Here is a 12528-nt window from a genome sequence, read left to right on the forward strand (position 1 = left end):
TATTATTATTATTATTATTATTATTATTATTATTATTATTACATTTCTTAATCCATTTGCCGTCCAGGACTGGTGTTCCCTCGGTCTCAGCGAGGGATCCCACCTCTACCGCCTCAAGGGCAATGTTCTGGAGTGTGAGACTAGGATCGGGGATACAGCTCGGAAGGAGAACCAGTACCTCACACAGGCGGCCTGACCTGCTATGCTGAACAGGGGCCTTGTGGCGGGATGGAAAGATCGGAAAGGATAGACAAGGAAGAGGGAAGAAAGTGGCCGTGGTCTTAAAATAGGTACCATCCCGACATTTGCCTGGAAGAGAAATGGAAAACCACGGAAAACCATTTCGAGGATGGTTGAGAAGGGAATCGAACGCCCCTCTACTCAGTTGACCTCCCGAGGCTGAGTGGACCCCGTTCCAGCCCTCTTACCACTTTTCAAATTTAGTGGCAGAGCCGGCAATCGAACCCGGGCCTCAAGGGATGGCAGCTAATCACACTAACACCTACACCACACAGAAGGATTTATTATTATTATTATTATTATTATTATTATTATTATTATTATTATTATTATTATTATTATTAGAGAAATGTGGAGGTGTTTTGTAAATTCACAGAGGCTTACAGACTGAATGCTGGAAGTCATACAGTCTATAATGAAGATGTATGTATGTATGTATGTATGTATGTATGTATGTATGTATGTATGTATGTATGCCTCCTAATTTTGAATAAATGTCACTTGCTGTTTACCGTCGGTACTTGCCGTAGGGATGAAGGATCCAAGGAACTCGTGGGAGCTGTCACGCCCACAACAGGATGAGAATAATGTACTTATTAACGTTACGTCACCATCCAAAACCACCTGACTGCAAAAAAGAGAAGCAGCCTTCAGCTCTCACGTGGCGGAGTGGGGAGCCGTGAGTACGTTTATTGGCGGAACACAGCACAGCGCCTACGTACTGCGGTCTCTCCTCAGCATTCCTGTCAGTTTGGCTTCCTCCTCCGAGTTCTTCGCGCGCACCAGTCCAGAAGGTAGGTCATCAAGTACAGGTCATTGTCCTGGCTTTCTACTCTGTTGTTATTGTTCATAAACAGCATTTGTTTTGAAAGTGTGTTGTGGAGAGAAACCCATCTACGAAACATTATTATTGAACGGTGAGGTTTGATGTCTGTCGTGCTTTTGATCGCTGATGAATAACACGGCCACTAAGGAACTCCTACAGTCTGTTCGTTGGAAGAATTCTGAGTTGCAGTTTTTACTTTTAGAAGAAGTGAGTAAATCTCAGAGGAGATGTAGGAGTTTAACTTATTAACGTGCACATTATAGCTGAGACATGAGCTCTAAATTGTTAATCAGTGTGATTTAAGACATACTGGTAGCTTTTCGGAAGTGCCGAATAAATAGCATTAGAGAGATTCATTTGTTTAATAGAAGTTATTGATATGATCCAGCTATCCAATACTTGTTATAATAATTCTATTATAAGTTCATTTTGCACTTCTAGGACATATTTCGGCTCATATTTAGGCCAGCTTCAACTAAAATCAAAATTGATAGGTCACTTTAAAAGTGATAACGTTATTTACAAAGATCTTTCTTTCTTTCTTTCTTTCTTTCTTTCTTTCTTTCTTTCTTTCTTTCTTTCTTTCTTTCTTAATCTGTTCACCCTCCGGGAGTGGTTTTTCCCTCGGACTCAGCGAGGGATCCCACCTCTACCGCCTCAAGGGCAGTATCCTGGAGCTTCAGACTCTGGGTCTGGGATACAACTGGGGAGGATGACCAGTACCTCGCCCAGGCGGCCTCATCTGCTATGCTGAACAGGGGCCTTGTGGGGGGATGGGAATATTGGAAGGGATAGACAATGAAAAGGGAAGGAAGCGGCCGTGGCCTTAAGTTAGGCACCAACCCGGTATTTGCCTGTAGGAGAAGTGGGAAACCACGGAAAACCACTTCCAGGATGGCTAAGGAGAGAATCGAACCCCTCTCTACTCAGTTGACCTCCCGAGGCTGAGTGAACCCCGTTCCAGCCCTCGTACCACTTTTCAAATTTTGTGGCAGAGCCGGGAATCGAACCCCGGCCTCTGGGGGTGGCAGCTAATCACACTACAAAGATACACATTAAAACATATAGGTAAATTAAAAACACACTCAACATCATATTAAAATAAAGGTCCTCGTATATTATTAAAATCAATCAAAGGCTTTTATGTTGACAATTGGGCTGCAGTGAGAGTTGATGGTAGAATGAGTTCTTGGTTCAGGGTACTTACAGGGGTTACACAAGGCTGTAATCATTCACCTTTTAGCTGCAGTCGCTTAAATGCGGCCAGTATCCAGTAATCGGGAGATAGTGGGTTCGAGCCCCAATGTCGGCAGACCTGAAGATGGTTTTCTGTGGTTTCCCATTTTCACACCAGGCAAATGCCGGGGCTGTACCTTAATTAAGGTCACGGCCGCTTCCTTCCACTTCCTAGGCCTTTCCTCTCCCATCGTCGCCATAAGACATATCTATGTCGGTGCGACGTAAAACAAAATAGCATTCACCTTTGTTGTTCGTAGTATTCACGGATCACCTGCTGAAAGGTATAAAGTGGCATGGAGGGATTCGGTTAGGTGGAAATATAGTAAGCAGTTTTTTTCCACAACTTGTTATACGTCACACCGACACAGCTAGCCGTGGCCTCAGTTAAGGTACAGCCCCAGCACGTGGCTGGTGTGAAAAATGGGAAACCACAGAAAACCATCTTCAGGGCTGCCGACACGGTAGTAACCAGTCTGGCTTATGCTGACAACTTGGTCTTAATGTCAGATTGTGCCGAAAGCCTGCAGTCTAATATCTTGGAACTTGAAAATAGGTGCAATGAATTTGGTATGAAAAGTAACTTTTCCAAGACTAAATTGATGTCAGTAGGTAAGAAATCGAAGAGAACTGAATGTCAGATTGGTGATACAAAGCTGGAACAGGTCGATAATTTCAAGTAGGCCTATTTAGGATGTGTATTCTGCCGGGATGGTAGTATAGTAAGTGAGATTGATTCAAGGTGCAGCAAAGCTAATGCAGTAAGCTCGCAGTTGCGATCATCAGTATTCTGTAAAAAAGAAGTCAGTTCCCGGATGAAACTATCTTTACATCGGTCTGCTTTCAGACCATCTTTGCTTTACGGGAGTGTAAGCTGGGTGGACTCAGGATATCTTATTCATAAGTTAGAAGTAACAGACATGAAAGGTACGAAAATTACTGCTGGTACAAACAGGTGAGGGGCTACCTGGCCGAGGTGGTAAAGGCGTGCTCAGTTTACCCTGAAGGACGCGGGTTCGATTCCCCGCCAGGAAGTTGAAAAATCTAAGAAACGAGATTTAGAATTCCGGAGGTGCATATGGTCCTGAGGTTCACTCAGCCTACACCAAAAATGAGTAGCAGATTAATTCCTGGGAGCAAAGGCGGCCGGGCGTATAGCTAGCCACTCCACCCCATCAAGTGCTGAGGTTACGGATAGTAGAAGCCTTCACCTTCCACTCCTCCAAGGGCTTTCATGGCCTGTACGGAAATGACTTTGCCTTTTTTTTTTCACAAACAGGTGGGAAACAATTTCAGGAGGGTACTTGGAATGAGGAGATAAAGACTAAGTTAGAAATGAACTCGATCGATGACGCTGTACGCATAAAGCGGTTTCGGTGGTGGGGTCATGTGAGGCGAATGGAGGAGGATAGGTCACCTAGAAAAATGATGGACTTTGTTATGGAGGGTAAGAGAAGTCGAGGGAGACCAAGACGGCGATGGTTAGACTCAGTTTCTAACGATTTAAAGGTATAGAACTAAACGAGGACACAGCACTAGTTGCAAATAGTTGCAAACTGGGTCTAACCATCGTCGTCTGGGTCTCTCTACTTCTCTTGGCCTCCATAAAAGAGTCCATTATTCTCCTAGGTAGGCCTAACCTATTCTCCTCCATTCGCCTCGCATGACCCCACCACTGAAGCCGGTATTTTGACAGAGGATTGCAGGCTAAACGCTGAAATGCATAACGGTCTATATGATGTATACGTATGCATGTCTTATAAGACGTTGCTTGATAGTTAGGTTTGAAAATATTCTGGTATTATTTTTTGGTGAAATGCAAATAAAAGCGATGTAAAGACGCCACTGTTTGTTGCCGACATGTATTTTGGTGAATGTAGGTCCCTTAGACTGCTCACATTTTATGTGAAACTATGCGTTGTTGATGTTGTCAATATGGAACCTGTTGACACAGAGTTAAAGTGGGGGAACTCGTGAAAAATCTTCATTGAAAAGTTGTCAGTATGTCCTGTCTTCCTGCCCCTAATTTTTATATTGTCAGGTGAGGTGGTCGTCTGAGCCTATAAACCATCAAGCAACGTCTTATAATAGGTCCTTTTCAATATTATATTGTGTGTGTGTTTTTAAGTACATTTTTTAATGCGCATTGTTGCAAATAACGTATCACTTTCAAATTGACAAATCACTTTTGATTTTAGCTGGAGATGGCCAAATATGAGCCTAAATATGTCCTAGGAGTGTAAAATGAACTTATCATTACTTTTTATTATGACAAGTATTGAAAAGGTGGATCAGATGAATAAATTCTCTTAAAGAACTGAATCTCTTTAACGTTACACATACAATACGGAACCAAAAACAAAATTAAATAATAGAATAAATAGCATCCAACATTATAAATTCTTGAATTTTTGTAAAGAACCTGTGTCATGGGACTTCAGCAGCAAATACAGTCAGTGTTAAAATACAGATTGATAAAAATTTTCATAAGTATTCCATCCGAACTGTGGTATAGGGGTAGTAATCCTATCTCTTACTAGGAGTCTCTGGGTTCAAATCCCGGTCAGGTCAGAGCATTTTGCCTGAAATTGAGTGTTAATTCGAGCTCCAATCAGCCTACATGTGAACAACAGGGGATGGATCTGATGGTGAGGTAGGGGTTCCTGTCTAGAAGCCAAGAATAACGACCGAGAGGATTCGTCTCGCTGACCACGCACCACCTCAAAATCTTCAGTATTACAGGCTGAGCAGCGGTCACTTGGTAGGCCAAGGCCCATCAGGGCTATAGTGCCATGAGGTTTGTTTTGTCTTCAGTAGCAAAAACCAACAGATATATACTACAGTATGTCGTAGTAATTGTTCCTGAAGAGTTATATATTTATGTTATTGGTTTCTCATCCAACTAATTACTTCTACGGTTTTCGGAGACGCCAATGTGTCAGAATTTTATGCTGAAGAAATCCGCTTATGTGCCGGTAAATTTACCGACAAGAGGCACGTATTTGAGTACCTTCAAACACCTCCAGGCTGAGCAGAGATTGAATCCGCCTACTTTCTCTCTGAAAGCCAGCGCTTTTGAAGAGTTAGGTCATACAACAATCATTTCTGAATGGGGTTAAAATGTATGTTGTTTCTTGAATAAATTAAGTTAATTGACATATAGGGTCGCCAGTCTGAGGCGTTAAATATGTGTTCAGTTCATCCGAAACTAAAAGGGGCCCCAAGGGCTCTAAAAGTTGAGAGCGTTGGTTGGCAATCACGGGGACCTTGGCTGAGTCCTGACATTTCTTCTACTTTCTTTTTTTTTTAATGATATTTGTTCGTGGCGTCGACCTGTGACGATCTTTTGCCCCTACTTTCACCATATGATAGGAACCTGCGTGTAAGTATAGTACAGAGTGTTGAATGTGAGGAAAGGAACGTTAAGGACGACACACTCCTCACTTTCATCTTCCCTATCAGACCTCCCTTGGTCAAGTCTTGTTCTTTTCCGACCCTGATAGTATTACGTATGAAGGCCTAGGGAGCCTATCATTTTCATGCCATTCGTAACTCTCGTCTTTCTTTGTCCGATAACTTCATTTTTCGATGTGATGACATTTTTATCACTGATTAGTGTTAATAGAGGATGATTGCCCAGTTGTACTTTCTATTAAAATAATAATCACTACCACCATCACCACCAGTCAACTCGAAAGGACGTTGGTTCGGTTCCCTGTCACGAAGTTCGGAAATTTGTAAAAAAAGACTTTCACTTATCGAGAGGTATATGACCGTGCAGTTTACTCAGTCAACATCAGAAATGTGCACCACTTTAAGTAATTCCTGACTGAAAAGTGGCTGGGTATATGATTAACCACACTACCCGAACAGGTGCAGTAGAAAACTTTACCTACTATTTCTCATTGAATCTTCATGGCATGTAAGAGGACTTACATTTAGTATACACACACATTGCTGGAAATACGTAGACATTATTGGTGTATTGCATTTATTGCTCAGTGAAATACACTGACTGACAGAGCAAATGCAACACCAAGGAGGAGTGGTTCGAAAGGGATGAAAGTTGGGGAAAAAACAGAGTCGGCACGGAAGAATAATTGATGTTTATTTCAAGCCGATATGCAGGTTACACAATGCGCACGGCATCGACTCAGTAGGATGTAGGACCACCGCGAGCGGCGATGCACGCAGAAACACGTCGAGGTACAGAGTCAATAAGAGTGCGGATGGTGTCCTGAGGGATGGTTCTCCATTCTCTGTCAACCATTTGCCACAGTTGGTCGTCCGTACGAGGCTGGGGCAGAGTTTGCAAACGGCGTCCAATGAGATTCCACACGTGTTCGATTGGTGAGAGATCCCGAGAGTACGCTGACCACGGAAGTGTACACCTCGTAGAGCCTGTTGGGAGATGCGAGCAGTGTGTGGGCGGGCATTATCCTGCTGAAACAGAGCATTGGGCAGCCCCTGAAGGTACGGGAGTGCCACCGGCCGCAGCACATGCTGCACGTAGCGGTGGGCATTTAACGTGCCTTGAATACGCACTAGAGGTGACGTGGAATCATACGCAATAGCGCCCCAAACCATGATGCCGCGTTGTCTAGCGGTAGGGCGCTCCACAGTTACTGCCGGATTTGACCTTTCTCCACGCCGACGCCACACTCGTCTGCGGTGACTATCACTGACAGAACAGAAGCGTGACTCATCGGAGAACACGACGTTCCGCCATTCCCTCATCCAAGTCGCTCTAGCCCGGCACCATGCCAGGCGTGCACGTCTATGCTGTGGAGTCAATGGTAGTCTTCTGAGCGGACGCCGGGAGTGCAGGCCTCCTTCAACCAATCGACGGGAAATTGTTCTGGTCGATATTGGAACAGCCAGGGTGTCTTGCACATGCTGAAGAATGGCGGTTGACGTGGCGTGCGGGGCTGCCACCGCTTGGCGGCGGATGCGCCGATCCTCGCGTGCTGACGTCACTCGGGCTGCGCCTGGACCCCTCGCACGTGCCACATGTCCCTGCGCCAACCATCTTCGCCACAGGCGCTGCACCGTGGACACATCCCTATGGGTATCGGCTGCGATTTGACGAAGCGACCAACCTGCCCTTCTCAGCCCGATCACCATACCCCTCGTAAAGTCGTCTGTCTGCTGGAAATGCCTCCGTTGACGGCGGCCTGGCATTCTTAGCTATACACGTGCCCTGTGGCACACGACAACACGTTCTACAATGACTGTCGGCTGAGAAATCACGGTACGAAGTGGGCCATTCGCCAACGCCGTGTCCCATTTATCGTTCGCTACGTGCGCAGCACAGCGGCGCATTTCACATCATGAGCATACCTCAGTGACGTCAGTCTACCCTGCAATTGGCATAAAGTTCTGACCACTCCTTCTTGGTGTTGCATTTGCTCTGTCAGTCAGTGTATTTCATAGCCTAATCACCGTTGCTATGCTAAGTGGTTCGAATTTAAGAGGAACAAAACTAGCTCTGATGGATAGCAGTAGTCTATCGTCAGTAAAAGATGTAACAAAGCTCATTCAGTGAGGTCGAAGTTGCAATCAGCGGTATTCTGTAAGAAATTATTTCACATCGGCGTATTTTCAGACTGGCATTGTTGTACAAGAGTGAAAGCTGAATCGACTCTGGATATTTTATTCTTAAGTTGGTCTGAAAATGGGAAATCACATACAACCACCTTCAGGACTGTCAACGGTGGGATTCGAACCCACTATCTCTCGAATGTAAGCTCACAACTGCACGACCCTAACAGCACGGCTAACTCGCTCTGTTTTACTGTACACATTGCTATCATAGTAATCTTTCTTTCTTTCTTTCTTTCTTTCTTTCTTTCTTTCTTTCTTAATCTGTTTATCGTCCAGGTTTAGTTTTTCCCTCGGACTCAGCGAGAGATCCCAACTCTACCGCCTCAAGGGCAGTGTCCTGGAGCGTGAGACTTTAGGTCGGGGAGATACAACTGGGGAGGAAGACCAATACCTCGTCCAGACAGGCTCACCTATTATGCTTAACAGGGGGCTTGTGAGGGGATGGCAAGATTGGAATGGAGAGACAAGGAAGAGGCCGTGGCATTAAGTAAGTTACCATCCCGGAATTTGCCTGGAAGAGAAGTGGGAAACCACGGAAAACCACTTCGAATGTGGCTGAAGTGAGAATTACACACCCCTCTACACAGTTCATCTCCCGAGGCTGAGTGGACCCCGTTCCAGCCTTCGTACCACTTTTCAGATTTCGTAACAGAGCCGAGAACCGAACCCAGGCCTCCGGGGGTGGCAGCTAATCACACTAACCACTACACTACAGAGGCAGACGCTGTCAATATTATACGTAGTAAAATAATTATGAAACTCAATTATACTGTTCCAGTGATATTAATTGTTTTGTCCAGCAATGTCAAAAGGTATACATGCAGTATAATTCCAGTCATTGGCGAGGAAGGTTAGAAAAATGAAAATGAGTCTGGAACGAATAGCCAAATTGGAAAAAGTGCTGAACTTATGTACCACACGATATGAGACCTTGGGGTAGAGGTGTCAAAAGTTTGAATCCTCACATCCTGCCTCCTTACCATCCTGAAAAATACCTTACAGAAATCGTGGTCAATTGTTAAACGGGCAGACTGCAATGTCTGCTCGGATCTTCAAACCTACCTTCACTTAGATATAAAATATAAAACCAGGGCCTATGCATAAGAAACAGACACTCTTCCCCAACACCAAGGGATTGGCATATAAATACAATAATTAGCGTAATTCAATAGTTATAACCTCGATAGCGTTGTACGTACTTGAAGTCTTTAAAAGCTACGTTCATATTGGGAAAAGAAGCTATTACTCCCTAAGAATTTCAATCATCTGTCTTTAACTACCATTTATTAAATTGTTATTGCTATTGGAAGAAGACAATGGGTAACGTGTCTGTAATTAGACTTTTTATGCTAGTGGTTTTACGTCGCACCAACTCAGATAGGTCTTATGGCGATGATGGGATAGGAAAGGCCTAGGAATGGGAGGGAAGCGGCCGTGGCCTTAATTAAAGTACAGTCCCAGCATTTGCTTGGTGTGAAAATGGGGAAACCACAGGAAACTATCTTCAGGGCTACCGACAGAGGGATTCGAACCCACTATCTCCCGGATGCAAGTTCACTGCTGCGCGCTCCTAACCGCATGGCTAACTCGCCCGGTCATCTGAAAATCACTGGAGCTCTGAATAAGAGTGAATATTTAGTTATCACGAGCTTCAATACTTTCCTGAAAATGGGAAATAAAGTAACTTTGTACAACCCTTATCCGCAATTGTGTTATTGCAAGAAGAATTTCATATCAAAAAGAGGGCTGAAATATGTCTCATGTGTTTTGTACATTATTATTATTATTATTATTATTATTATTATTGTTATTTGATATTATTTGTCCGATTCCTTGGCTGAATGGTCAGCGTTGAGGGTTTCAGTTCAGAGGGTCCCGTGTTCCATTCCCGGCCTTTCCGAGAATTTTAATCGCATATGATTAGTTCTTTTGGCTCGGGGACTGGTTGTTTGTCTTTGTCCCAACACTCCCCTCTTCACATTTACACCACACTAACAACCACCACAGAAACATGAAATAGTGATTAACATCCCTCCACATAGTTTTGGCGTCAATAAGGGCATCCGGCCGTAAAACAGGGACAAACATCCCCCCCACATGTGCTACACAGTTCTCACCCGCGACCCCACCAGCTGTGGGTAAAACCGGTATAATAATAATAATAATAATAATAATAATAATAATAATAATAATAATAATAATAATAATAATAATTTTTGATGTTACTTATAAATTGTATCCACACTATGATGAATTAAACGTACGCGTTTACTACTTTTACTAGATAGATATTTTCCTTGAAATTTTGACATCATGCTTTGCTCATTTTAAGTCAATTCTTAAGGATGTTTAGGTCATTTTAATTATCATTTTTTGGTGGTTGCAAGGTCATCAAAATCTGAGCTGTGGCTACGAGCTATGACATTTCTCGAGTTTTACTAAAAGCACTATAAATCGACTTCATAACCTCTAGCGAGGCCACATTACTAGCCATTTACTCTCACCTTTTGTTCGGTCCTTTGAACAGCATTAGGTGGTCTAGATTGCTCGCCAGTTGGCTACGTTAAATAATGTTCTGGTTTGAAGACATTAACGTTTACCCGATGGCTACTCATTTCCATCATTATCAGAGTTTTAGTTGTAATAACTCTGCATCAGCATACAGAACGAGGATAAGATAAGTAGGATGAATATGGATTAGACATTTTTATGGCGTAACCACACGACAACCTGATGTTATACTGATTTCTAAAGCACGCAATGCTGAGTTCTAACCAGCGTTTCGTAAGCACTACATACATCTAAATGTGTACTCTGGAGACACCATGGTGACGGAATTTTGTATCATACGAGTTATTCTACCCAATCAGTGATGCCAACTTATAGTTTCAAGATCCGCTAAATACTACTAAACATCCGCTAAAATTCCGCAAAGAAATCCGATCTCAAATAATAATAATAATAATAATAATAATAATAATAATAATAATAATAATAATAATAATAAAAGAAAATGTCTGCACTTACCTGATCCGTGAGTTTCACTGGGATTAATCCCGTGCCTGCGAGCCGGCGAGCTAAAACTTGTAGACGTTTTACTGCCGGGTGCAAACTAGGTGAATCTCCTACCTCAAGGGCCACACACACAGAACAGGCCAGTTCATTAAACGGTCTTCCTTCATAGCATAAATATAAATGCTACTCTTTCACAGTTTCATTATCTGTCGTTATTCGTCAACTTAGTGATAAGTACCCTTTCCCCACGCATTATCAATCAATCAATCAATCAATCAATCAATCAATCAATCAATCAATCAATCAATCAATCAATCAATCAATCAATCAATCACTACTGATCTGCATTTAGGGCAGTCGCTCAGGTGACAGATTCCCTATCTGTTATTTTCCTAGCCTTTTCTTAAATGATTGCAAAGAAATTGGAAATTTATTGAACATCTCCCTTGGTAAGTTATTCCAATCCCTAACTCCCCTTCCTATAAACGAATATTTGCTCCAATTTGTCCTCTTGAATTCCAACTTTATCTTCATATTGTGATCTTTCCTACTTTTAAAGACGCCATCCAAACTTATTCGTCTACTGACGCCCTCCCACGCCATCTCTCCACTGACAGCTCGGAACACACCACTTAGTCGAGCAGCTCGCCTCCTTTCTCCCAAGTCTTCCCAGCCTAAACTTTGCAACATTTTTGTAACGGTACTCTTTTGACGGAAATCGCCTAGAACAAATCGAGCTACTTTTCTTTGGATTTTTTCCAGTTCCTGAATCAAGTAATCCTGGTAAGGGTCCCATACACCGGAACCATACTCAAGTTGAGGTCTCACCAGAGACAAATATGCTCTCTCCTTTATATCCTTACTACAACCCCTAAATACTCTCATAACCATGTGCAGAGATCTGTCTCCTTTATTTACAATCCCATTTATGTGATTGCCCCAATGAATATCTTTCCTTATATTTACACCTAGGTATTTACAATGATCCCCAAAGGGAACTTTCACCCCATCAACGCAGTAATTAAAACTGAGAGGACTTTTCCTATTTGTGAAACTCACAACCTGACGTTTATCCCCGTTTATCATCATACCATTGCCTGCTGTCCATCTCACAACATTATCGAGGTCATTTTGCAGTTGCTCACAATCTTGTAACCTAGGTATTACTCTGTACAGAATAACATCATCTGCAAACAGCCTTATCTCTGATTCCACTTCTTTACACATATCATTGATATATACAAGAAAACATAAAGGTCCAATAATACTGCCTTGAGGAATTCCCCTCTTAATTTTTGCAGGGTCAGATAAAGCTTCACCTACTCTAATTCTCTGAGTTCTATTTTCCAGAAACAGAGCCACCTATTCAGTCATTCTTTTGTCAAGTCCAATTGCACTCATTTTTGCCAGTAGTCTCCCATGATCTACCCTATCAAATGCCTTAGATAGTCAATCGCATTACAGTCCAATTGACCTCCTGAATCCAGGATATCTGCTATATCTTGCTGGAATCCTACAAGTTGGGCTTCAGTAGAATAACCTTTCCTAAACCCGAACTGCCTTCTGTCAAACCATTTATTAATTTTGCAAACATGTCTTATATAATC

At 42.9% G+C, this 12528-nt stretch overlaps 1 protein-coding gene across 1 annotated transcript in view; it reads left to right on the top strand.

Moving 5' to 3' along the window:
• Positions 1-867: 867 nt before the first annotated feature.
• Positions 868-12528, top strand: part of LOC136875732 (multiple inositol polyphosphate phosphatase 1) — a 278272-nt gene continuing 266611 nt past the window's right edge. The window contains exon 1 of the mRNA XM_067149302.2: positions 868-1034. The gene's annotated coding sequence lies outside the window, so the exon portion shown is untranslated. The remainder of the gene's footprint in view (positions 1035-12528) is intronic.

The sequence above is a fragment of the Anabrus simplex genome, chromosome 6, assembly GCF_040414725.1.
Source record: "Anabrus simplex isolate iqAnaSimp1 chromosome 6, ASM4041472v1, whole genome shotgun sequence".
In the NCBI taxonomy this organism is placed as follows: Eukaryota; Metazoa; Arthropoda; class Insecta; order Orthoptera; family Tettigoniidae; genus Anabrus; species Anabrus simplex.